Consider the following 26,682-nt stretch of genomic DNA (forward strand, 5'->3'; position numbering starts at 1 on the left):
ACCCTTTTCTTCTCAATTTCATTTGTAATTAAAGTGGATACTATAATATACACATGACATAAAAGAAAATCTCTTCTGGCCTTATTTGTGGAAAATTGAAACCCTGTTCCTCTTTTTTAACAAACCAAATTAAAGTAAGATTTCTGTTCCAATAAAACAGCACTGATCTGTAAAAAGGGTAAGGCACTTTTTTCTTTTTCTCTTAGCACAGAGATTTATTTTCAGTTTGGTTGAATATTCAGGAAACATTGAAGAAATTATTTCAGTGGGACTGGAGGACAGAAGTCAGCCAAGAACTGGGGGCCAGCTTCTACAATGGTTTCATGGATTTGAGATTTCCTTCTTGATGGATTGATGTTGACTTTAAACACATTTAGAATTAGGTCTTCTTTTGTCCCTACACAGCTGAGCAGCTTCAATTACAGCAGCCATCAGCTTCTGAGTTGGAATGAGTAGCAGCAAAAGGCAGAAGACTATCTTGCTCATGCAAACAAAAGCATGTTTAAATAAGATATGATCAGTACTGTGAAAATGGAAATATGTGAGCTAGAGGAGGCAATATTTTTACAGGTAGCCAACTTTCAGAAGGGAAATGCCATCCTGAGGTCTTAGATAATGTGCCTGGTAACAAAATGATGCTTGTTGAGTGAAATTACAAAGCCTGCAAACCTTTATGCTATACTGTCGCAGTATTTGTAAGATGTGATTCACTGATTCCAAGTGCAACCCCCTTCTGCTTCAGCTCACCAGCTGAAAACACATCCCCATGACAACCCGGGAGCCGTGGAGGAGAGCACAACACCCAACCTACTGCGAAGCAATGCTGAAGCCCTCCTCCAAAGTAGGAATGTGCCAACACACAAGAACATGGTTTCTCTCGCTGCTATGGAGCTCATACATGTGTGTGTCACCCCAGATTAGAAAATTAAAAAGAGAATAGCATTAGGTGCATGCCAGCTTCCTTACCACTCAGCTAACTTTTTGAGTTCAACAGTGACATCACCATTTCTGCAACCTAATATATTACTTGTGCGTGTGCAGATGGAGGAAAAAGGGGTTTTAACAGCCCAGATGTCTACATCCTGCTTAAGCAGAATCAATGACCAACCCAAACTTGCATTATGAATCCATTATACCTTAGACCAGGGAAGCTGGTTTTCCTCCTCAACAATACACAAAAGAAGCCTATTAATGGTAAGGTTTGAGTTGAACAAAACACTAGTTCTACAACTGCATTTGTTTAGATCAGCACTGCAGACAGATTATATTAATTTCACCACTAAAAGCAAAATAATTAGCTGCACTTATCACAAACGACGCCAAGCACTGTGTACCTCAGCAGTCGTACTGCTGGTTCAATTATTCTGCCTCTGTCTCTTACATAAGCTCCACTTTGCAGCTCCAGGTGATACAAGAAAAACCCAAATTCATGCCACTTTGTAGTCTACATCATAGCACAGAGACAGAGAAAAATATGTTGGGAAAAATTAGGACAATCACCTCACCTACTATTCTGCAGTAGTTCCACTTCAGACATTTCATAAACAGAGTGTCATCAGCCACTTTGGGCAAGGAATAAACAGGTTTGGCAATCAAAGCTACCAAGCATTGGAATGATGCCTACTTAAAATAAAATATGATTGTAACAAGCTCAGGGTAGTTGGTACTTGTGTGCACTACTCCATCCTCAACATATATGGCAATTAACTCACATGATGAAATCCCAACTGAAAAGATATCAAGAGCAATACCTCATTACCTTGAGGCCCGGTGACCTTTAGTTCTCGTCAAAAGGCTCCACAAATCCTGTTAACACAGAGTCCCTTTATTACAAAATTATGATGAGAACATACGATTTGCCACAGTTTTTCCTTGACTGTTGTTTCCAGAAACTGGTTCTGGAAAACAAATCCTACCAATGTAGTCTTCCGGGGCTGGCTGGCTGTGAGCTCTTCCCAGAGAGCACAAAATCACAATCCATAGTGTTCCGCTGGTATTTAGTGTCAGCTATGCAGAGACAAAGCTGTTGCTGCAATATTGCATAGCTATCACTGCTTAACTCTTAAAAAATTCCTTGTGTTTATAACTAAAATACAAGATTGAAACCTGGTATTTTTTAATCATCTGTCCTGACAATTTGTTCTGATTTGTGTGTATCATACTTCCTATTATTTCTTAATTTGGTAATCCGCTGCTGAGTAAGTTCACAGTATTCATAAATTCATGACAATTACACAGTGCAATCAGTGGCAACAATAGTTCTCATGGGGAAATCAGGCTCTAAGTCTTCAGCATCTTCCGTATCCCGTATTCCTTCTTTGTCCGTATCCATATTCCTCACCTGTTGCATGAGCCAAGGAAAGAATGGGGAGGCTTGGTGGGCCAAAGCCACTTGCAAGAACAGGCTGCCAAAGATGCAATTCAGAGGCTGCAACAGGCTGCAATTCAGAGTGACACTGATATATACATGCTTAAAAGCTGATGGGCACCTCAAACCACCTTCCAGGAAGCAGCAAGTGGACTACACCCACTGTTTACCTGCCACCGTCTGGGAGCTCCTCCAGCTCCAGGCCATTACTGGGACCTGGCACCATGCTCAGGGAGAGCCCCCATGGTACCTGTGTCCAGCAGCCTGAAAATCCCATATGTCTCTGACAAGTGACTTCACATTCTTTCTAGGAAGGATTTTAGGACAACTGCCAAAACACTTCGTTCATTGTTTCTGCCTCGTGCTGTTGCCACAAGCACACATGGGGTAGCTTGGAGATGGGGACCTGCCACATACCTGGGATATCCCAGTAGACATAAAACCAGTGCTGTTTGACAGGGCATTAGAGGCAGGCAAAAACAGGCCAAGAAGCTACTGAGGGAGCCAGTACTGTTCCACACAACAGTGTGGAGTTAGTGCCACCATTTCACATAGTGTGTGCATCCCACCCTATCCAGTGTCCTAGCCTGCACTGGTTATTTTGAACAATGCACCAAGTGCATTCTGGGGTGAAAGTCTTAATTTGTCAAGGCAGATTAGACACACAAGGACTCACATTAATTACAGGTTTTAGGCACTAATCCATAAAGACAGGTGCAGAAACCACAAGTTTACTGCTGCTTCGAGAGTTTTGTGACAGCAAGCCAGAATCGGTACGTACTCCCTTCCCAAGGATACAAGCCCTTCTGTGTCTAAACAAAAAGAGTGAAACAGCACAAAGCAGCAAACATACACATGTAAGTGCTGCTCAGAACCTAACTCTGAGAGAAACACTGCTGGCCCTGTTACAAACCCCTCCTCTGGCCTTCATACTTTGTGTTTACTTCATATATTCATTTTATCACAGAAGTAAGAGGTTAGCTTTAGCAATGAAATGACTAAACACACAAGCTTTTTTTAGAGAAAGTTTCTCTTAGTTCCTTTTAAAGAGCCAGAGAGGGCTAAAAGAACATTCCTACTAATGAGCTGCACTGGTGTGCTGCAATAAAAGTACCTTCCCACACCAACACCAAGACTTTCTTCATGAAAGGCTGCTTACCATTACACTCCACCAGATAACACCTGGAGAATTTATCTGAAAAGTTTCCTGGATTCTCCATTCCCATCACCTGCCCCTGCACTGAGGGGAATGGGGAAAATTTGAGAAGGCTTTCTGCAGGCTTTCCTGCTTTTACTGAGAGACCATATTGTATGGCCCTTGTTCTGGTTGAGTAAACACAACTCCCTCTGAGGCCAAAAAATCTAATTTGGATCATTAGGCAGAGACATTGCTACTGAATAAAGTAAGATGTTTCTCTCCTCCAGCAGCTGAGCTCAATGCTATGTTCCCAGCCTTTGCCAGCTCAGAAAATACCACCAGGTTCAGGTCTCCAACTGACTGCCAGGACAGACACACAAGGCATTCTCTATTTTGACGATAAGGCATGCATGAAGGTCCCACACACTGCCTTGATGAATTTCTGATGCTGAAACACAGCCAAGATGAAGGGCAACAGGTATCTCCAAGGAAAGGTATGCATCTAAGGTTAAATAATGCCTATGTTTACACCATGCCAAAGCAACAAATGCCAAAGTCACCAATATCTCTCTGTAATACATCTCTGTCTTCCTCCATCGTAACACCTTCATGAATGTTAGACATTTACATCCTAGAATCCTATCTTAAAACCCAAGGGGATCTAACTCTTCCTCTCTTGACTTTATGGTTGCTATTAACCAATTACTAGGCACTTGAATGAATTCCCAGAGGTATCCGAAGGGACAAAACCAATTATCAGTCTGAGAATATATTTCACAATCCCTGAATCCCTTTTCTCTCCCTCCTAACCCACAGGTGAAAAGTTGGGGGTACCTTCAAAACAAAAGAGCACAAAACCTAAAATAACTGATTTTGACCACTGAAAGATGCATAATGGCACGTTAGAACTTCCCATACACTCTTCCCTCAACTTGTCCCTTAAGATGTTTTCAAGTATGTAAATAATTTACATAAGTTAAATTCAGTATGGTTTCTTCAACAGGTCAGAATTAGCATTATAACTTGAGAAATTCTGCTGTCACGATGATTTCATTTCTCTAATCTCAATTAAGGGAAACCCCCAAGCCTCTCTGGTTTCAGAGGCTTAGTTTGATTCATCTAGGGTACATTTTAGTATAATCTGGAACCTAAAAGGCATTCTAAACTCAGCAATTTTACTAGTATTTCAACAGCATGGCTGGAAAGTGCAAATATACAAGACAAATACAAGCTCAAGTCTGAAAAGTCTAAACTGTATACAACCACTACAGTTCTGGCATAAACAATCTACTCTGCTGCAGCATCTCCAATCCCAACCCTTTCTTTGTGGGGATTTATGTAACATTTCTTCTTCCAAAATGTATTCTTCTACTCCTTTTCCACCTGACCATGCCCGGCCCACTGTGGCTATAGAGTTTACACAAACCTCACAAGTGCTAATATAAAGAACCAATTATAATTTGGTCTTTTTGATTTCTCCTGTTCCAGTCTTTTCTGTCTCAGTTTTTAGGAGATGGGCCAGAAGCTCTTAAAAAGGATCTCGTTATTTTACAACAGTCCCGTTCAAGTCAGGAAGAGATACGGGTGGCCCTCAGTGATTTCTTGTGTTCAAGGGATGCCAGCTCAGAGAACAATTGTGAATGGCTGAAAGACTGACTTAAAAACATCTTGATAAACAAATACACCAATAACCCCTAAATGATTTTGTTTGCCAGTAAGCAAATGCATTTAGTTTTCCAAAGCTGAAACACTAAAGATGCTAACGTTCATTAAAATCTAAAGGCACTCTAATCAATACAAGATGCAACACTAGTTATATTAGCATACTCTAGAGCTCAAAAGGACGAATGGATCTAAGAATATGCATTTTTCTTTAAACTGCATAACATGTTAAGTTCAGCTGTTTACTAAAGCCAAACACCGTGTGCCTCATTGATACAAAACTGTCCCAATGAAATCAATAAAAACATTTCTGTAATAAAATAAAAATAATTTGGCTCTATGTTAACAGATAACTTCTCTCCACCCAGGGAAAAATATTTTTTCTCTAAGTACCACATCAAAATGTAAATTAAGCTGTGGGCTGGTGCCTGCCATGGAGTTTAAATGAAGAGAACCAAGGCAGATTTCATTCTGAATGCCAAGAAGCAAGTACATCTTTTATAGATCTGAGAAAATACATTATCAGTGTACCAACATGACTTACCCAGAGAGTAACTGGCACATCAAGACGTTGTAGGCAGTGCAGATGCTATAGCAGTATTCAAGAACATCTTTAGAAGCACTCAGGCAAAACACTACCTTTCCTTTCAATGGCAGCAGCAGCATTAAGTCTTACACGTTCTCTGGGTCTCCTCCTATCCCTCTAAGAGGTGTTGGAAAGTGAAATGCCTGTGACCCTCCCTCAGCTCCACACCACACATAGCTCTGTGGGGGTCTCTCAAAAGCAGCAACAGATGCCAGCTCTCAGAATAAACAAACAGGATCTGTGGGAAGCACAATCACTATAGGGCAAGTAGCCATTTTTTCATTTGCAGTCGCCATCTGTATGCACCCCCACAGTGACAGGCCAACAGTACCCTTTAGTAAGACAGGGATAAAGAAGTTTTGCTGCATTTATAGAGCACTGATTACAGGGTTGCTCTCCCAGATCAGCCATTGAAATCAGCAGCTAAGAAAGGTTGGTGGGCTCTCATTATGTTGCTGCTTTACAAATTTGTGATCCTGTGCCAGGCCTGAAGCAGACAGAGAATATTGTTTGCACCATGATGAAAACAACCTTGATGTCCAGTGAGAGACCTGTTAACTTGTTGAGTGACACTCTTACTCCTTTTAGAATCTTCCTTCTGTATTGACATCTCTTGACCTATAGTATGTCTGGTTACAGCTGAAAGTAGTGATGGTACAGTGAGGTCCATGTTTTAAAGCAAAATCTTTGCTATTCCTTGGGTATTCAGAAATTCCTTTATTCCAAGGGACAAGTGTGCCCTCATACAGTGGAGGGGCAGGCCAATTCAATTGTACACATCAACGAACTCCAGCCATATCTCAAACCTTGCCCATGTATAGGGATGTTAAAATCAGTGCCTAAAGTTTCATACATTTCTGAGCAACACACAAAACAGTTCCAGAGCAGGCCTTCTGAGTTTCAGGCCACTTTACTGAGTTCCAGGCAAAGATGGTCTCTCTGACCAGCATATAAGTATGAAAATACAACAAAATACAATCCCACCAGCTGAAAGGGCTGTGAAATGAACATTAATTGCACTAAAGCCAAGACTGCCCTCTTAACATCAGAAAGTGGCCAAAGAGCTTTGCATGTGGGAGTGGAATGGACATTAGATTTGAAGTCCCTCTAAGACAAGAGGAAAGGTTCCCCACACACCCCACTGCAGGCAAGGAGGCAGTGTCCAGCAGAAGCAACCCTGTCCATGGCACTTGTGCTGCCAGCCCTGCTGCCTGCAGGGAGGCCCCCAACCTGATGCACCTTGGGTGGCATCCCTGATGAATGGGCCTTTCTAGACATATGTTGACCAGAACAGCTCCCAGCTGGTTCTCTCCTTTTCTTTTCTGGACATGTCAAGAACCCAGGAATAGAAGAATATACCTGGAAATGATCCCAGATGCAGGCCAGCCATGAACAAATACTCTTTTTTCGGTTATTTCCCCTTCTAGTAAGCAAGCCTTGTAAGAGAATCAGCTATGATGCATCCCTGCATCGTAACTGTGCCTGTGATGCATCTATCCACAGACTATCAGTCTGAAGTTGGATAGCTGTAAAATCTACAAAGTAGCTTTTAGAATTGAAAGGTCCCTTAAGTATGAAGTAAAAGGGCTTATCCTAAGTATAACGAATAAATCTTATTCCACCTGTAACAAAGAAATCCATTCTTCTCTGCATGAAAAGCCTTGTTTTTTTTTAAAAAAAAACCTTCTTTTCTACTTTGCTGGTTATACATACACTACTTAAAATAACCATAACTAAAATCTACTTACCAAGTCATTTGGATTTCTAGAATACATAAATGTTCTAGTGAGAATTCATGTCCCATTTTTCCATTGTTTGAAACAGAAAGAGACACTGAGTCAACCTATCTTCAGCCTGATTAGAAACCTTGTTAAAATCAACAGTGAGCTTCTCTGGTTAGCATGTCTCAGCTTTGTCAAATGAATCCATCTCATTAATCTGGTTTCCACTCCTTGACAATGCAGAGACAGGCACTTCTGGGCTACAATTCACTTGACCCTCAGATGTCTAAAAAAAGGGATCAGATGAATTATGTCCAAGAAAAAACCTACTTCTCCCTGGATTACATGTGGATCCTAGTGTGATTTGATCAGAGGTAGACACCTGAACTGCTATCTAATGCTATACAAGATGATTCACAGCTTCAGTAGCTTTGACAAGACCTCTGTGCAGGCATTAGCCAAAATAATCCAGTATTGTCCAGCCAGTACTGTCACCAGTACTGTCTGCCCATCATGCTGACCATCCTGCTGGCTGGTAAAATAAAGAACTAACTCTCTTTCAGATCTACTGCTGCTTTGGGGCTGAGCTATCACAACCACCCAGGAACCACAGCCCTTGTCCTACAGGAAGTGTCTTGTGTTCTTCACTAAAACAGCTTTTCAAACTGTTACATGGAAGAGATACACCAAAACAGAAACATTTTGTTCCAAATGCATTTTCTAAAATTTAATTCTACATGGAATCCAAGCTCCAGCATCTTAACTGTGACAATTTCTGGCCAATTAGCAGGAATGCATGACAATCCCAGCTTGTGACAAGCAATGTTGTCGTCTCTTCATTCATGTGATCTAGGTGATCCTATGGCATAGCTGCACACCAGCAGGCTGACTTCACCAAGACAGGCAAGCAGCTTACCTCCAAAGTTAAAGCAGCCTGCTTACATTTTGCTCAGACTCATCAGAACCTACACAAAGTCTACTGCTCAGATCTGGGGTTTTCCTACGTTCCTAAAAAGTCACCTTTCTTTGGTTTGGTCGGTAAAACTCCCAGAGCTAAGTACTCTCATCTCATTCTGAAATAAAGCTGCACCACTGGCCCTGAGCAAAACCATGCAGGATTAAACCTGGCAACACAGCACTCCTGCTACAGGCAGGAACACACACTGAGGAGCGGCTGAGGGAATTGGGGTTGTTTAGCCTGGAGAAAAGGAGGCTCAGGGGAGACCTTATTGCTCTCTACAACTACTTGAAAGGGGGTTGTAGTGAGATGAGGGTTGGTTTCCTCTCCCAAGAAACAAGCAATAGAACAAGAGGAAACGGCCTCAAGCTGTGCCAGTGAAGGTTTAGATTGGATATGAGGAAATACTTCTTCATTGAAAGAGTTGTCAAGCATTGGAACAGGCTGCCCAGGGAAGTGGTTGAGTCACCATCCCTGGAGGTATTTAAAAGATATGTAGATGTGGCACTTAGGGACATAATTTAGTGTGGACTTGGCAGTGCTGGGTTAGTGGTTGGACTCGGTGATCTTAAAGGTCTTTTCCCACCTAAACAATTTGATTATTTGATGATTCTAAGGGACATGAGACAGAGCCAGTGAAATAAATACTGGATACAGTGATGAACTTGCATTGAATTCGCCATGGTACTGATTAATGGGACCAACCTGTGGATAGCAGAATCCTAAACACCGGGTTCATTTCATGAGCAGAATTAATATATGTTATATGTTTATATTATATACTTTTCATATCAGTTTTTTATACAGTGCTACCACGAGCTCTTACTCACTTTCAAGTCTAAATGCAAAGTGATTACATAACTGATGCAGTTTACTTTCACACACATAGCTACATATAGAAGCACTAGATATTTTTATCAGACAGTGCTTCTGGACATACCTATATGGAGAATACTCTCTCCAGAAACTTAAGCAGTTATGCTTCTGCAATGTCACAACAGTCAGTATATGATACATTTACATCCACTTTTAAGAAACAGATGAAAGGATGCACATAGGTTAGATAAATCAAACAGTTCAACAAGAACCACAGGCATAACTCTCCATTTCATTCTTTCTAAATTAATAGTGGAAAGATGCTGAGCATCTGCATTTCTTATCAACAGCAGTGAAGCCAGAGTTCACTTAAAAGTAATTTATCATTTGGTGGAGTATATTCTTTGCTTGTTGACCTGAAGAGGCCTTATTCTACAAGATGCCAAGTGCTTCTGTGGTTTGAAAGTGACTCTTGTGCAACCATGAGATCTGCCAACACCACAGTGCACACACCTTCCTTTCCCTGCTTCCCCTCTTGCAATGCTTGTGCACCAAGGCTTTTTCTGAAGCTGGAATATAAAGTCTTTGGGGTAAAAATCACTTATTTTTATACATTTGTATAATAAACTGGAGTAACTAGACCTGATGCTGACTGTACTGAACACAAATAAATATCAGAACTGCACAGTTATGACTCCTTCAGAAGAGAGATTAATTAGAACTATTCATATTATGACAGGGATCTAAATGTCTCCTTCTGTCTCACTTCAAATGTTACCAAGATGACTCAAACTAGATACATAATTTTACTTTTTATCCTACCTGTTCATACCTGGGGGAGATAACAACACAGCTTTCATTTCTCATGTCTATTTATACTGTAAACATCTATGACAGCTATTGTCCCTTACTCTCCACAACACACAACAGCACAGTTTGAACTACATACTACTGTAATTAACTAAGAAGCTACACCATTTATTACCTCCAGACCAGAAAAATGCCCAAGGTGCGTCAGCAAGAGTAGATGTCTTACACACCTTGGTAAGTGACAGTACAGTCCAAAAGAGTAAACAGCTGTAAGTGATGTACCAAGCAGTCTGAGGGGGAAGGAAAGAGGATGCCAGTGCAGTAGGCAGTCAACCTGAAAGTTGCTTGAAGGAAACTATTGACACTACCGATGACAAACAGACTCTGCTTCAAAGTCCTGATACAGTTTAATGTTAAAGAAAGCAAACAGATGATTTTTATTATTTTTTTCCATTTAAGTTCTCAGATTCCACATAAAACTTCAGGAAATTCAGGAAGATTTCTTCTGTTGGACAGAAACACATCCATCACCATGGTCCAGGATTTGACAGCATTAAAACAACAGGTCTTACAGTGGCTTGAATACATTATAAAAGTAACAGCTCCACTTAAATAATGAAGTGTTGTAATACCCCGGTGAAACACTAATCTATGCAGTGAAAGCCAGGCAAGAAGAAAAATGTGTTCTACCACATAGTAAATAAATTCCAAGTGTTTAGTAAACCTTTACAAACAACAGGGTTTGAAGGCCAAGACAAACCCATAACAATGAATCAGCACTGCAGAAGGGCAGGTTGAGGAAGCATACCCTGCCTTGGAGCCTCAGCTCCCTGTGCGAGGACACCAGCTGCTTGACATTTCACCCTCATCCCCAGGGTAGCCAGGACTGGTGACTGGGACACAAACAACACACAAGGAACTGAACCTTCTCCACACTTGGTTTGACGTAAAGAAGAGTGGAGAGAGCCGAGGCCACTTTCTGCTGCATGGGTATAAAGTCCTAAAACCAATTGCTGTGGGGTAGGGGACAGCAGGCAAGGCAAGACAAGTTTGTAGGGTGGTCCAAGAGAAGGGAGAAGAGTCTGGGTCACTTGCACCAAGACCTACCACTCAGTCACCTTTAAATTTAAAAGACACTGTATTTCATGATAAGGACACAGTCAAACAAGCTAGCTAAAACATAAGGGCCCCTTGCAACTATGGACATAATACAGATGGTAAAAATGACACAGTTAAGTATACGTAACTGTAAAATCAGGGATTTAATTGCACTCCTGATCAAAGAGGTAAAAATTATTCATTACAAAACATGCTCCAGATTCCAGACAGCTCTTATGTGTCAAAATCTGTAACATCTCAATTACTAATGCCACAGAGACCAGACTAGCTTCTCAGCTGTAAAGCCTGGCCCATGACCATACCCTTGGTGCCAATATGCAAATCGACCGTCCCATGGCTAATGCTATATATATAAATGCTAAATGGCAAGTTAACATTTAGAAGAATTTAAACTATATACATTAATACACTGGAGCAATATGTGTTGCTTGCTACCCCCACAGGCACACTGGCAACAGCATATTAGTTTTTTGAGATACTTCTTTCTGAGTGTTGGACGGTGCGAAAAACTACCCTGAGACATGATCTCTCATCAGCCTTACATGACAGTGAGGTTGTCTGGACTCCTCAAATACAGGTCTTATGAAAATGGGTTTTCATAATAACATCTAAAATAACAGCTCCTGGGTGCAATGAAATAAAAGACAAATACAAGCTAACAGTGTATTGGAGATTCTGTGAAGAGCTTTTACCACCATTTATGGTGTTAAGTGCTTTTTCATCTCACAACTCCAACATCCATGAGAAAAGAGAAAGACATATCTAGGTCCTCCTACTAAAACTTACCTACCAAGATAAAGCTGCTCTGATCTCTGGGTGTATTTTCTGACTTGCCTTTAGCTAAAAATATTCCTTCCCAGGCTACAGAAACCTAGAACTACATGTGAAGGTGTGAGCCGTGCTGCTCATCTGTTTACTTCAGATTCATCAGGTAAGGGAGCAGCCACTCCAGCCATGGTTCCATTCAGCTTGACTCAATTGCTGTAATACAAATTTTCATGCCCCTGCTTGAGGAGTTCTGACCATTCTGCCCCTTCTTAATTACCACCTATTTTCCAGGTCACTAATTAGGTTTTGCAACACTCAGAAGAAGCATTGCCAAGACTAATAACCTTCCAGACCTCCTCCTTCTTTCATATTTGAGCTTTACTTGATTAAGGTGTTCCAAGCTTTCTTTTGAAACCACTTCCCTGAGAATGAATCCAAAATGTGATTCCTAAATTTTGAATTCTTCCTGAAGTTTAACAAAATACAGTAAAACAATTCTCTTGCTTTAAATAGTGTGAAACCAAAGGAGGACAAGCAGACCTCCTGATGCACAGGCTTCAAGACATTTCACTTATGGCCAACATGAAGATAGGAGATTAAAGTATACCCGCTTCTAAATTAAAGATGTATACATATAACCAGAAGCTTCATTAATATTTACAACACAGTCCAAATAATTATCAAATGCTCCATTCTAAAAATGCAGCATTTACTCTGTCTGCAACGTTAATGTTAGTTATAAATTACTGCAATCAACTTAATTAAATATGCAGTATTACTTGATCAAGATGGTTTAAGCTCATTCTAAAATTAAATATACTGCAGCTGTTAGCACACTGGTTACATTTTTGAGAGACTATACTCTTCTTTTAAGCACAGAACAGTAAATGCAGGAGGGAATTTTCCGTTGTCTTCCAGCCCTGCAGACTCTAAAGTCTATGTTTCACTTAAGCACGGGCAGTCTCATTTCAGCCAGTGGGAATACTTGGATGTTTAAATTTAAGCAGACTTAGCTGTTCACACGTAAATAGAACATAAATCAAATCACACTAAAAAAATCCTGCTCAATTTCTTACTTCTGCCAAAACTGGGTATCATTACAGCCTGCTGGCCACAGCCTTGAGCTTAATCCATGCATGATAGATACCATTGCTTTCAGGCCCAAGACTTGTTTCAGATGCACAACATTATTCTAATGTGTCACATGAAAAAAAAGCAACATTCGCTTTCCAAAAGTTACTTAAACCCTTTACTGAACATATTCCTAAGGCTTATTACATGGACCCACTCTGTTAACAAATGTAATTAGAGAAAGAAAATAGCAGTCAAGATAGACCAGCCAAGGAATTTAAGAAGTGTTTAAAAACTAGCACAGAAAACAGAGGGAGCGTAACATACCACCCCTCTGGGAACCCACTGGCACTTGTGACTAAACGTACACCTCCAACTCCAGCACAGCTATCATAGCATTCATTAACACCAGATACACAACTCATGTAAGGAAAGACTTACTCAAACCCTGACCCACTGCCATGCAATATGCAAAAAACCCCACCCTGACCTAAAAGCCCCCTATTCTGGAAGCCACCTGTCCTGAGGAAAGCAGAACTGTTAACTCTCCATAGAAAACACAGAGTGAGCAGGAGTTACAAACTGAAGTAAGGGGAAATACACTTTTCCTTCAATTCTGAACCACCAGTGAAGTGCCCCTGTGAACACATCTGAGCATCCCATTCTTGAGGTAACTTCTGTAACAAAAAAGCTAGATGCGTTTGAATCAAACTTGGTTTTTACTTTCTTACTGCAAACGGTTCTTGTTTTGTTTTTAAAGAAAGTAACTCTTCAGTGCATAGTTATGTGTAATACTTAAAACCCACATAAGATTTTGAGCTGGAATGTATTATTGCCCAGTAAGAACTACACTAATTGCTGTAATTAAGACTCTATTTAAACAATTATTTTTGTATTAAAACTATTTTACACAGCCTTAGTTTTAATGTTATTAAGCCACCGTGAAGTTCTTCGTAGTAAGCAAGAACAAAATTTTGTTCAGAAAGTTCTTAATCGCATGCTGATGTTTAAGTTCTTAATAAGAAAATCCATTTCATTTACTTAGGAAAACAAGGAGACTTTTGATATCATTACATTGCATTGCACCAATTACTCTGATTTGCACAACACAGAGAACTCCATTCTCTTTACAACCAGCTACACTTGAATAATCCCAAGTAAACACGTGGTCCTGTACATATATGTAAGTAAGGAAAGACTAGCCACAATTTTGTATTTCTCCATAGAACAGACTGTGGCTCTGCTTTGACAACAGTGATGCATCACCCACAAGACGGTTTGCCCATCAGTCTGCCACAACATTACCATGCCTGAGGAACAATATGCAAGGTCTATTTAAAATCATCACAATGTATCTTTCCTTGTTTTTCTGTCATAAACACAACATCATTTCCAAAGTGCAACTAATACCAAAAAGGAGGCAAAAATCAGAAACCATTTTGCTGAGTTATTGACTCACTCTTTCCAACCATCACTCTTTCGACCTACAACACGCATTGAAAGAGCGTAGTACTTAAATACGGATTGGTTCTGTCTGAAGGTACGTTCTTATTAGACAATTATTCCAATAAGCTTTTCCACATTGAATTTTACCTTCACTGAATGAAAATTAATAAGTCACACACTAAACAGCATCCAAAGTTCAGAGGTTATGATTTAAATGCTGTATAAATACTTGTATCACTCTTTAGACCCCACTGAAGTCTTCCGGCTCCTTTTCTTCTGCAGAGTGCCACGTGGCCTAGACAATTTTAGCCATATTATCTTCAGTAATTTTTTCCATTCCCAATGAGCAGTAACAAGTAATATTCAAGACTAAATGTTTATGCCTCCATAAATTATGACCTTAAAATGCAAGAACTACTTAGTTATATTACCTTTGGTTGCAGCTTCTGATTTCTGTCTCGTGACTTCTATTATAGGATCAAAAAGCAAGAAGGCAGCAATATTTTTCATATAGCATACACACACAATTACTGACATCCCCAAACCTATTGAAAAGGTCTTTATTAAGTGTGAAATGCCATTCAGAGGGAATTAGAACATAATTTTCTAGTGGGAATGCAATATGTACAAGGGTAATGAAAAGCAGAAATAACATTTGTTTTATTACAGCTGACATTAACATTCAGGTGTAGTCACAATCTAGTTCATTGTGTGCTGTGAGTAAACTAACCCCTGAGGCGGCCTGTGACAGTCAGGCTTACACAGGGCAAAGCACAGGGCTCAAAGAATTTCAGACATTAAGTAAAAGTGAGCTTGACAGACACGCAGCACTTCAACAAAATCCAAGATGGAAAAGCAGAGACATTCCTCCTCCAGGAATGCTATGCAGAATTTGCTTACATGTACAGACCCCATTCCTAACACTTGGGGAAAAAAAATAAACAATTAAACTACGGAAACCTGGTGCTAGTTTAAAATGAGTAGTTTGATGTAAAAACTAGTTACTAGTATCTCTGATTATAGCTATGGAGGAGGAAGAAGAGAAGAGGAGAGAAGAGGAAAGGAAGAGAAGAAGGAAGGGAGGCGTTCAGTTGGAAGGGACCTACAACTGATCATCTAGACCAACTGCAGTATGCTAGTTTTTCCAGTAGACCTGGAAACGGAAGGTGTTTGGTAGATGATGCATCAGTCACTAAACCTTGCACACCACAAAAGAGACAGCCTTGCTTGCCTTTAATAAAAACTCTTTTTCATCATGGTGAGTAATTTTAGGCTTCAGCAACTTGCACTCTCACTTTCAACATACCTTGTATATGTCAAATTTTACTTTCAGAAAGCAGCACAATACGATGAACCTCCACAGAAAACTTACTTGAAACAGAAATCTTTAGTTGCATTAGGACCATCACTACTTCAATATGGGAACAATCCATGCAGAGAAAAACACAGAGCAGGGCTTAGTGTTCTCACGCTGCACAGGAGCCTAGATCAGCAACCTCAGGGCTTCAGACTGCTCTCTTGTACTGATAGTATTTAATTGGTACAGTTTTAACACCTCTAATTAAAAGTGTTAGTAAAGAAGAGAAAAAGAGAAAACTTTGAGAAAATGGTACCTAGTGGGAAAGTGACTACATGTGTGATGTATTAAGTCATGGGGGGAGAAGAAACCACACAAAACTGTTACTCCTATATTCGGATGTTTACAATGCTACCAAACCCCAAATCTGTAAATCCCAAAATAGAAGGAGTCACGGATCTGCCGAGTTTTGCTTTGCCAAGGCGGGGAATGACATCAGTGTGACTCACAACGCACAAGCTGAAGAGGCAGCAAGACAGTTCAGAAAGGGAGAGGAGAGAGAAGGCACTCAGTAATCTCCAGCTCCACATCACAGAAATCATTTACACATTTCTGTTCCTGTGCCTCCATTTCAGATGAAGATGACATGCTATATTTAGCTCTAATCTTTCTTGTGACATATTTTAAAGTTTTGGTGGCAAGCTGTATGGAAAAGCAGTGCCATTAGAAGTTAAAACTCTAAATGTAAAGGGTCTGTGAAAATACGCACGCCTGAAATTGCATGTTATGTTTAAATAAATCTGGTTTAGAAAATCCAGTTGGCTTATGTTAACCTTGCGAACTGATCCTATACAGAATTAATTTTGCTGCTTTATCCCATTCTTCAAAACAATCTTGAAAACATAACAGTTCATTTTCTAGATAATGTATTTCCATACTACATGGAAGTGGTAACCAAAGCTATCTCACCAGAGGTTCTCCTGCTTGTTCATATATTAACATGATCAAATGTTTCATGCCCTATTTTACCCTAATAGTAACAACACTGTAACTCCACCTCTGGCAATCACCTTATGAAGCATGTTTTCCCTTTTAGTCTTCCATCATGTCATTTAGACTCTCTGGAGTCAATACAACAACTAATTAATACAATTAATTATATAGGAAAAAGCTGCCCCATAAACATTGGATACTCTTTATGAGAAAGCAGCATCAGTGTTGAATAATAAAAAACCCAGTGACCACAGGGATAACGTACCTATGACAAAGCACACATCCCTAAAATGTGTACATTGCAACAGCTGCACCATATGAAGCCCAGCACCAACTCAGATATTTCAGTGCAGGAGAATGCTATTTCAAACATCCATCTGTATCACAGCTGAATAACCTCACATGTAGTCTTCATTAAAAAGCTGGCTAGCTGAATGAAATGTTAAAGTATAACTGAATTTGAAAAGACAACAGACACAGTTCAAAGACTGTGATTTTCTTTTTCCTACTGTTCTACATAAGGTAAATGCAAGTACTACACAAACCAACAGACTCATATAAACTCGACAAAATCATGTTTGAGGGGCTGTGGGTGGAAGGACAATGACAAGCTGGAAAAGGAAAGTTATGTTTCCCCTCACAGACTTCATCAGTTTTTCCACCCCCAATCCAAAAACAAAAACTCGGACAGTAATATTTGGCTATGATCAGATACCCATCAACTAACTCTTTGTATAACAGAGTTGTTCCATCAAATGTGAAGTTTCTTTGTTCTGTGAAGATTGTGAACAGACTTTCAATTTTTTCTCAAACCCTTAACACCAAAATATCCTTCTCTACATAAGCCTGGGTATTTTTAACAGGTTGTAGTGGGATCCAGATGAATTCCCTCCCTGCTGTCATTGCTGCTGAACTCCACCTGGTATCTGGTTATTAGTATTGCACTCAGAACATGCTTTAAAAAATCTTATCCGTTTTCATACAGCAGTGTTCTTAAAACTCTAAGGCCACTGTAAGAAATACAGTAATAAAATAACTGTTAAAAGCATGTGGAACGGAAATGTATATTCTCACATCCAGGGAAGAGAAAGCAAACTGCAGAATTTCCCAACTCTCCTTTTTCTACGAATCTGCTCTTAAATACCATTTCCTAATCTCCTGTTCTCACTCTGGAGTCAGAACAGAAATAGCTAAAAGCAATTATCTCAATTTTTTAACCTTTGAGATATTTTGTAACTGCACTGATTTCTCACTCCACCTCTTCACATCTCAAAGTCACTGAGAAAGCGAGAGAGAAAAACAATGCACAGAAAAATGGGCACGCTGTAATTCTCTAGTGTTCAAATGAAGCTTGAATACTTCAGATACATGTAGCAAGTTCCTCCAAACATATAGCTGTCCTGGACATGCCATGACTTTCCCATAATGATCCTTCATTTGAATGCTGAAGAGCAGTTAAAGGCAAAAAACTAAAATATGAACATGCTCTCAGAGGGACAGGAAGTCAGCGCAAACACTGGAGCTGCCCAGTTGTCTGGAGTATCACTCTGCTTAAGAACTACTTACAGGAATTTCACCTAATCATTTACAGGAATGCATGAACTGTCATACTGGATGAAGCCAAAGGTCCATCTGATTGAGAATATTTCCTCTAGCAGTTTAATATGTTATCTGACTTTTGGAATTATTATTTCCTCTCTTGTAAACACAGAAAACTCCTGGGGACTCGCAGAAATTATCAGTCAGTGGTTTAAAAAATGAAAACAACAAAAGACCAAATCAAACTAAAACAAAAGGAAGGCCCTTCCCACAAAAACAAAATCATTAAATTGTGAAATTCTCTGCTGCAGAAGCCAAAAGTACAAATGGTTTTATGGAAAATAATTCAGGGAAAATAAGTTCATCTCTGACTATTGAAATAGATGACCAAGAGCAGAGTTTGGAAAGTCTCTGGCTGGCCAGCTGTGAGAAGCTGAGGGGATTCACTAGGGAGAGAGCTGCCCCATGCTTACCACTTCCTAATGCTATCTGTTACTTGCCAGGAACATACTGGGCTTGTCTGATCCAATAGAGCTGTTCCTATGACTGAAAACAGCAACAACTAGTTTGCAATTCAAACGACTGAAAACTGATTTCATTTTCTATGGTCCTGGGCCATGATTCTGCACCCCATGTTTGATCGATACTTTTAGCCTATGTGGTGATATGTGGGCAACCAAAGGGTTTAGAAAGGCCTAATAGGTTTTTCACAAGGCTCTTAATTCAACCCATTTGTTTAAGGACAAAACCATCTAATGGATATATATTAAAAAAATATTTCTATGAGTGAAGTGTCTTCCTAATTTGGGGCAGTGAAAGACAGCTCACATCCTGAAACACATGAAAGAATTTTGCTTGCACTTACATTGACTTTATCAAGCTTGTATGCACACCTCTCAAAGTAATGGACAGTAAGTAAAATACTATTAGGGGTGTCCATACAAATAGGCTGTATCAATCTAAGCTGCCAACTGACTTACCAATATCCTTGCAATCATTTGCTCAGACAACATATAAGCAACTGCTGTGTTCACATATCCAGTGTCTAGTACCATTCATATCAGCTCTCCTTACCAATTCATAGAATCACAAAGCAGTTGGGGTCAGCAGGGACCTCTGGGGACTATTTAGTCCAAACCTGTGCCAAATCAGGGTCACCTACAACAGACTGCTCAGGGCCTTGAGTAGTTAGGTTTTGAATAGCCTGAAGGATGGAGACTTCTCAGCCTTGTTTATTGTGTTTTACCAGAATTTCTAGTATTTCAGCTTGTGCTCTTGCCCTACCATTGGATACCCTGAGAAGAGCCTGCCTCCAGCTTCTTTACTCCTCCCATCAGGTATTCATACACACTGATCAGTTCCCCCTGAACCCATCAGTTCTTTCAGCCTCTCCTTATATGACAGCTGCTTCGAATTATTTCATCATCATGGTCCTTCATGCATGCCCATGTCACTTCAGTACTGGGGAGCTCAGAGCTAGAGAGCTCAGAGCTCCCCACTCTCTCTGCCACTTGGGTGCTCTCCCTAGCACAGCCCAAGATGCTCTGGACACGCTCTTCTTAATACAGCCCCACATTCCTCATTTCACAGATGGAAGGCAAAATTCAGAAAACCTAAAAGAATGTAAAATACAGCTTCAGTGCCTGATTCTGCACCAAAAAGACAGGTGCCAGCCTCAGATGTCTTATCACTGTAGTTTGTATGGCTGTCTCATCCCCCAGCAAATACTACTAGTATAGTAGTATACTGAGGCTGAGGAGGTGCAGAGCAATGCAGCTGAAGAGCAGAAAGGCAGCAGCAAACTCCTCAGGCAGAAAGCATACAGCAGATCTCATAAGATATTTAAAATTCCGGGTGATCTATTAAGGTAAAAAAACAAACACCAGCAACAACTTTTAACATCCCCAGAAGACAGACTATTCAACACACAGAGACGAAATTACTGCTCTATGATACCCTACTCCTCCCATAAAACATATATAATGTAGTCCTACAATACCACACAATATAAAAACACACCAGCCCTTTCACAAAAGCAATTAAATAAATAAAACATAAACCAACTCACTGCCCCTCAGGCACTCACAACAGAAGACCCAGATTCTCCATCACAGTCCTTTATCAACGATCAAAGTGCGCTCACACAACCACAAGCACATCACCTTTTCTTGCTTACAGAGACCTTCTCTTGGAATGTCTGTCTCCTGTATGGACACTTAATCAGGTCCCATTTGCATCCCAGTGCTTCCCTGAACCTTTTTTTTGCTTTAATTCTAATGATGAATGGCAATTGATAGTGAAATATCAATGCTGTCAAACAGATCTATTACTCTTTCTTGAGGCTGGACTGGGAAAGATGTTTTCCAGCTGTTTCAGTGAAGATAGTTTTTAATACCAAGTTCTTTCAACTGGCCAGCTCAGCAAACACACCCGTTCTGCACCAGAGCAGCCCTGAATCTCAGATGTACAAAGGTGTACGATGCCTCTGAGCAATGAGTTACACTAGCAATAAGCTCTTTTATTTAGAAATAATCTTCCACTGGGAAACTTCCAATCTATAAAATTATTTTTCTTTTTTCTTCAAGCATATTGACCTATAAATTGAGCAGATTAAATTAGACAGGTTATTTTTTGCTACAAACCCAAATTTCTGCATCCCATGCAAGGCAACTCTCAGGGGCATTCCCAGTTCTCCATCCTCCCCAGCAAGCAGGATGAGCCTCTGCCTGTATGGAAAGGAGTGGGTGCTGCCCTGCCATCAGAACAGCTCTCACATGCAAACAGCCTGCCATTCAATGACAAAGAAGAAGTGAGATTTTATATTCCTGCAAGAATTGGGGGACAGGAGAACTCACCTAGAAAACTGGCATAAGCACAACTGCTGGTGCAGTAAGCCAAGAAGGTCAGAAAAATACAAACACCCTTACCTACAGTCCCATGCTTCCCCTTGGCATTTCCAGGCATGACCCCATGGGTAACACTTGGGTGAGAGGGATACAGAAGCAGGAGATTTATTCTCAGATAACCTTGATCCTCTCCTTCAGAGTAAACAAAGACCCTGCATCACGCAATGCAGTGCTAGATTTGGATGGGATGCAGGAAGGACATGAGCCAAATGCTTTTGTTCCCTTACAAAGAATTTTAAGGCAATATTTTTAATAACCATGAATTTCCAAATAGTGCTTCAGCCATCAGCAACTGGAATGTGAAAGGAAGGTATGGAAGCAGCTGAGGTAACACAAGTTGCAGAGTAATCCAACTTGGACAGCATTCAAGGCACCTAAAATTGGTCTCACTGATTTTACATTCTTGGCAAGGGAAACTCGATTAAGAAAACCATTTTTCACTAGCTACTGTTTTTAATAAATAGCCTACTACTTGTAGCCTACAGCAACTGGTATACAGTGACTATGAGTGGGTGAAGCAGAAGAGAGCAAATGACTTGCTAGGAAGTTATTATTAGATATTTGATGTCAGAGCAATGACGGATACCTCTGTGCAAACACTCCTCCCAAACACTACAAGGTTCTTTGTAAAGTTCATCTCTCAGTCACCCCAGGGAGAAACGAGAGCAGATGGAGCCACCAGCAGACCAGCCTGGTGTCCTCTAGGGAATATTAACCGCCTCTTCCCATTTTAAAACAATACTCAAATAATACATGGCATCATGTTGTTCTATGGTACCTACAAAACCATGAAGGTAGGATGCCTGCAAGTGTTGCGATCGTCTCCTCTGACAAAACTGCAGGTGATCCAAACCACTCTTGCAGGGTAGCCTGGATATATCCTCCTGTTTGCAAAAATGTTCAGTTTGACAAGGAAGTGGGTGCATTGTCTCACATTTGACACCACCTGCTGAATTTGCCAAATTAAGAAGAAATAAAAGCCTGACTAGAGAAAGGAAAGATAATTTCTGTTCTAGGAAGAGCTTGATCTTCTCAAGACACTTGAAAACCTTACTGAAAATCCAAGAGCAGCAGGATGGATAGTCTGTTTGTTAGACAACCATTATGTTGACAAGGACCATGTGAATTTTGAGAACAGCACATAAGGCCTAAACTCAGGCAGCCTATTAGAAATTCTACTCTATACTATTCTGTTATTCTATAAATGAGAAACCTTCTGAAAATGGAACCCACACATATCACAACACACATATCCTCCTTCCATACAGAGCATGGACAAAGTAAATCCTGGCAATCATTACCTTTGTATTGAATCTTTACTTTTCAAGGGGAAATATATGATATGTTGACAGAACTGAAGGCAATGATCTCCTAGGCTTTATTTAGATAGATGCCCACCTCCTGAGTGCCGTCCTGGTGTGTGCACCTCAGCCACCCATCAGGCACAACTTACAGTGCTCACATTCCCCAGAGCTGCTCAGCTGAACGACTTCCAACAGCTTCCTTCTTCCTATTGCTTCTCCAGCTTCCCGCACTCCCCTCCTCCCCCAGATTATGAGCAGCATTTGTCTGTCAGCACATACTGAATTAAGCAGTCAGTTTGATATCTCATCTTCCACACACAATCATGCATTTGTCTTCAGCTGGAGACACAGGGTGAAGTCAAAGTCAGGAGACTGATCTCCATGGTCAAGTAATCAAGATAATTTTAGCTCATACACCGGTGTTTGGCTCTACTCCAGCTAACTTAAGAAAGATTGCAAGTTTTTGCATCAGTCAGAAGGCCAGGGAATGTCAGCGCCCTCGTTTTCACACTGGAAAGTCACTCCCAGACCAAGCAGCTGGAACTGGCCATGGCAGCACTGGGATGTCAGCAGCCAACCAGCATACCCCACCACCAGCATGCTCTTATATCAGGTAGGTTTTTAACTGTCCCTTGACACTTTCAGCAGAGTTATGTCCCTGTCTTACTTTTACAAGTTACCCAATACTTCAACAGCTTAAGTTCTACTAATCTGCTTGAATCATTTTTGGCAAGTAGCAGGAACAGTGAATCATCCTACATTATCCCAGAGAGACTTCATAAATAAATCCTCCTATCCGAAGAGAACTTGCTGAAGGCTTTTTATATGAAGGAAACTATTTTGGTCCTGTAAATAAGTAACAATGATTCAGTCCAATAAATGAGCCATTTGCTTTTTCATGCTGATCTTTACTAGGGAATGATAGGGCTGCTATACTGCTGTACACCTCCAGATTTCATTCATTCCCCTTCAGCAATGTACCCAAAGAGAGAGGAAAAACTGACACAAACTCTTTTCTTCTACAGGTTTTCAACGCAGTCTTATGTATCCCTCATTTTTATTTTAAAAGCCTTCAAAGCAGAGGTGACTCAGCAGTCATTACCTCAGACTTCAACATAAAATTAGAGACGTTATAACAATTATGTCAATTAAATTAGCCAGACATCCTTAGTGATTCTGATTATAACCAGATATTCAATTTCAGACTAATCTGAATTGCAATCATAGCCCATATTTACATCTTAGATGAATGCCAGATAGAAATGTCAATTAATTTGTATATATTGTTCGAAAGACCAATTAAAATTGTCAGGCACAGTGCTAGACAGTATCTGTGCAACTGGGAAATAATCCAATTTCTTCTTAAAGGATGAATTTGCCTATTTCTGATGCATTTTGAGACATTTATTGGCTTTGCTTATTATTTTGAAGGTGGGAAAAGTAAATATACCTATTTCAATCAAAGACCTCAGTTTTGCTAAGAGTGTTAGAGAAGCTCTTGAATCCTGTTACCATATAATATGCATTGCTGATGGCATATTAACTCTAATAGTTAGTCTTTGTTAGCAAAGTAAGCTGTACAAATTTTGCTGAAGTATAGAAGACATTAAACAATGAGCATCTGTCATACAACGGTGCAATACATCATGCGCAAAATCTCTAGTCCATTCAGTCAACGGTAAAGATCCTCTCTCTCTATGATAGGATTTCTGAGTAATGAATGGGGCTTTCTCTTCAGCATAATCCTTTCCTAATTTAGTGTCAGGATTTTATTATGTAATTCTTTCATTCTGGAACTGAAACAACTTCAAGTCTCTCTTAGCAAAAAATATAACATTAATAATACTCCCTGGTTGACATGCAAGTTTTGTAAACACTGAATTTCTTTTCTTTGCAGAAAACAATACCAACAAACACTTTCTCTTTGTCACCTAATGTCCTTATATACTTACAGCAGTAAAGACTATCTGTAAAACTGCAGCTGACATGCGAATACCATGTTGGAACATCCAATGCTCACTTGGAGTTTATGGAGAACTAAACAGCCTGTCAAGCTGTTTAGTGGTAAATTGGATATCTTATTGTTCTGAACAGGACTGAAACAGGACGCGTATTGTAGCACAGAATTAGGAGCGACAACGCACATTACTCAATTTAAAAAGGAAGAGAAAGAAAGAACTGGACCTGAAACAAAAAAGGGGGATTACAGTCTCTCACCTAAAAAACCTTCATGAGCAAAGAGGGATTTCTTTGCCTTACAAATCACAGATTCATAGAACGGTTTGGGTTGGAAAGGACGCTAAGGATCATCTAGTTCCAAACACCCTGCCATGGGCAGGGACACTTTCTCACTAGAGCAGGTTGCTCCAAGCCCCATCCAACCTGGTCTTGAACACTGCCAGAGATGAGGCAGCCATAGCTTCTCTGGGCAACCTATAGTAAAGAAACCACCCTCATCGTAAAGAAACTCTTCCTGATCTAGTCTCTCTCAGTTTTAAACTACTCCCCCTTTTTACACATATACAGGTAAGGACGAAGTTATGTCTGTGATATTTCTGTAAAATGATCACTACTGAAGAGTAACTGGGTGGAAATTCTCTCTGGTTGCAACTAGGTGGCTGACTCCAGCAAACCCACAACACATCACTGACTATTCCGGTGTGCATAACGCCTCAGCCCTAGGTCAGAAAAACATAGGCTTTTACACACAGGGTTGCAGTTCTGCACCTTTTAGGAGGATGAGGGACAACCAACCTTCTACATCCACACCACAAACCACCACCAGCAGCAACACTGTGGAAGCTTTCAGTTTCCACACATGAAATAACCGTAAGCGAAACAAACACACACAAATAAACCCGACCACCCTAAAATATCACTAGTACTAAATTTGCTAACTTCATTCCTATTTCTGTCCCAGTGTCACACAAATAACCACTGCTCAGAGCGCAACACCACCTCACAGGGGTGCTGCCCTTACTAACTGGTAAAGCAGGTGACCAGACCTAAGCAATGTCCTGCATACAGATTCCACTGTGCAAACCTATTTCTCCTGGGTTTTTATGTAAGTTCAATTGCATAACTTAATGTGCATAGCTACACATGAACATGGTTTTGGATAGTGAAAATATAGCTTTGTTACATGCAGTTTTAAAGGGAAAGAAATCTATTTTGACAACGGGACTCGAGAGCAGTATTTTTAGACTTCACATATGCTACAACATCTCAGCCAAAAAAGGAAAGCAGCAGAATACTTCTAAGCTGAAATATCAGTGTATTTGGGCTCCATATTCCTGACTCATTAAAATCTCAAATTACTCAACTTCAATCTTCCACACAGACAATGCTTTTTTTTTGCTTTACGCATTTTCTCTTCTGCAGTAAAAATGCTTCGTTCTATGTTCTTCCTGTATGAGCCCTAAATAACTTTTCCATTAAAAGCAATTCTCCACTATCACAATTCACATTGCACTATCTTTCTGCTGAGGCCTTTTTTTTTTTCCCTTTAAAATAGATCTGGAATGTCAGATCAGACCAGTCAGCTATTTGGTTCAATATTCTATCCCTGACAACAGGGACTTATAAATGCTGTAGTAAAGGTTCAGGAAACCACTACACAATAATCTGCTCTTGTGGAAGTTTTTCCACACTACTCATTCATTTACAACTAATCTTAGCCTCTGGGCACAAAAGTTTATATCCATAATCCCCACCCATTACTTTACTTGCTATAATTGAAGCCTCCTTTTGCTGACTTCACCTGTTATTTCCACTATGTTTGGTATATATATTTTCTTAGAGTAGCTTCACAGAATTCACAATGTCATTTCAGTGCATTTGTGGAGGTCATACACACCCCGGTGATTCCTGTGTGATGCTCCCACTGATGGCAACTGTCACCTCTAGGAGCATGTTCTCAGGACTTGGATGCTCAGGCAGATCTAAGGCGTGCCTCTGAGCGAAGGTCTGGCAGGATCCAAGACTGTATGCAAGCAGATGGCACATTTGCCACCAGGCTTAACCAACGGCTGAACTATGTACTGCTAATGCGGTCTTGTCACAGATCAACTGCAAAACTGCTCATGAGCCCTTGGCTGGATTAGCTGACCTACCCACATTTCTTAGATGCACAGAACACAACTGCTGCTTATAGTATTTCAAACACAATAGTAAGAAATTC

This window comes from Melopsittacus undulatus, chromosome 1 (genome assembly GCF_012275295.1).
Source record: "Melopsittacus undulatus isolate bMelUnd1 chromosome 1, bMelUnd1.mat.Z, whole genome shotgun sequence".
Taxonomy (NCBI): domain Eukaryota; kingdom Metazoa; phylum Chordata; class Aves; order Psittaciformes; family Psittaculidae; genus Melopsittacus; species Melopsittacus undulatus.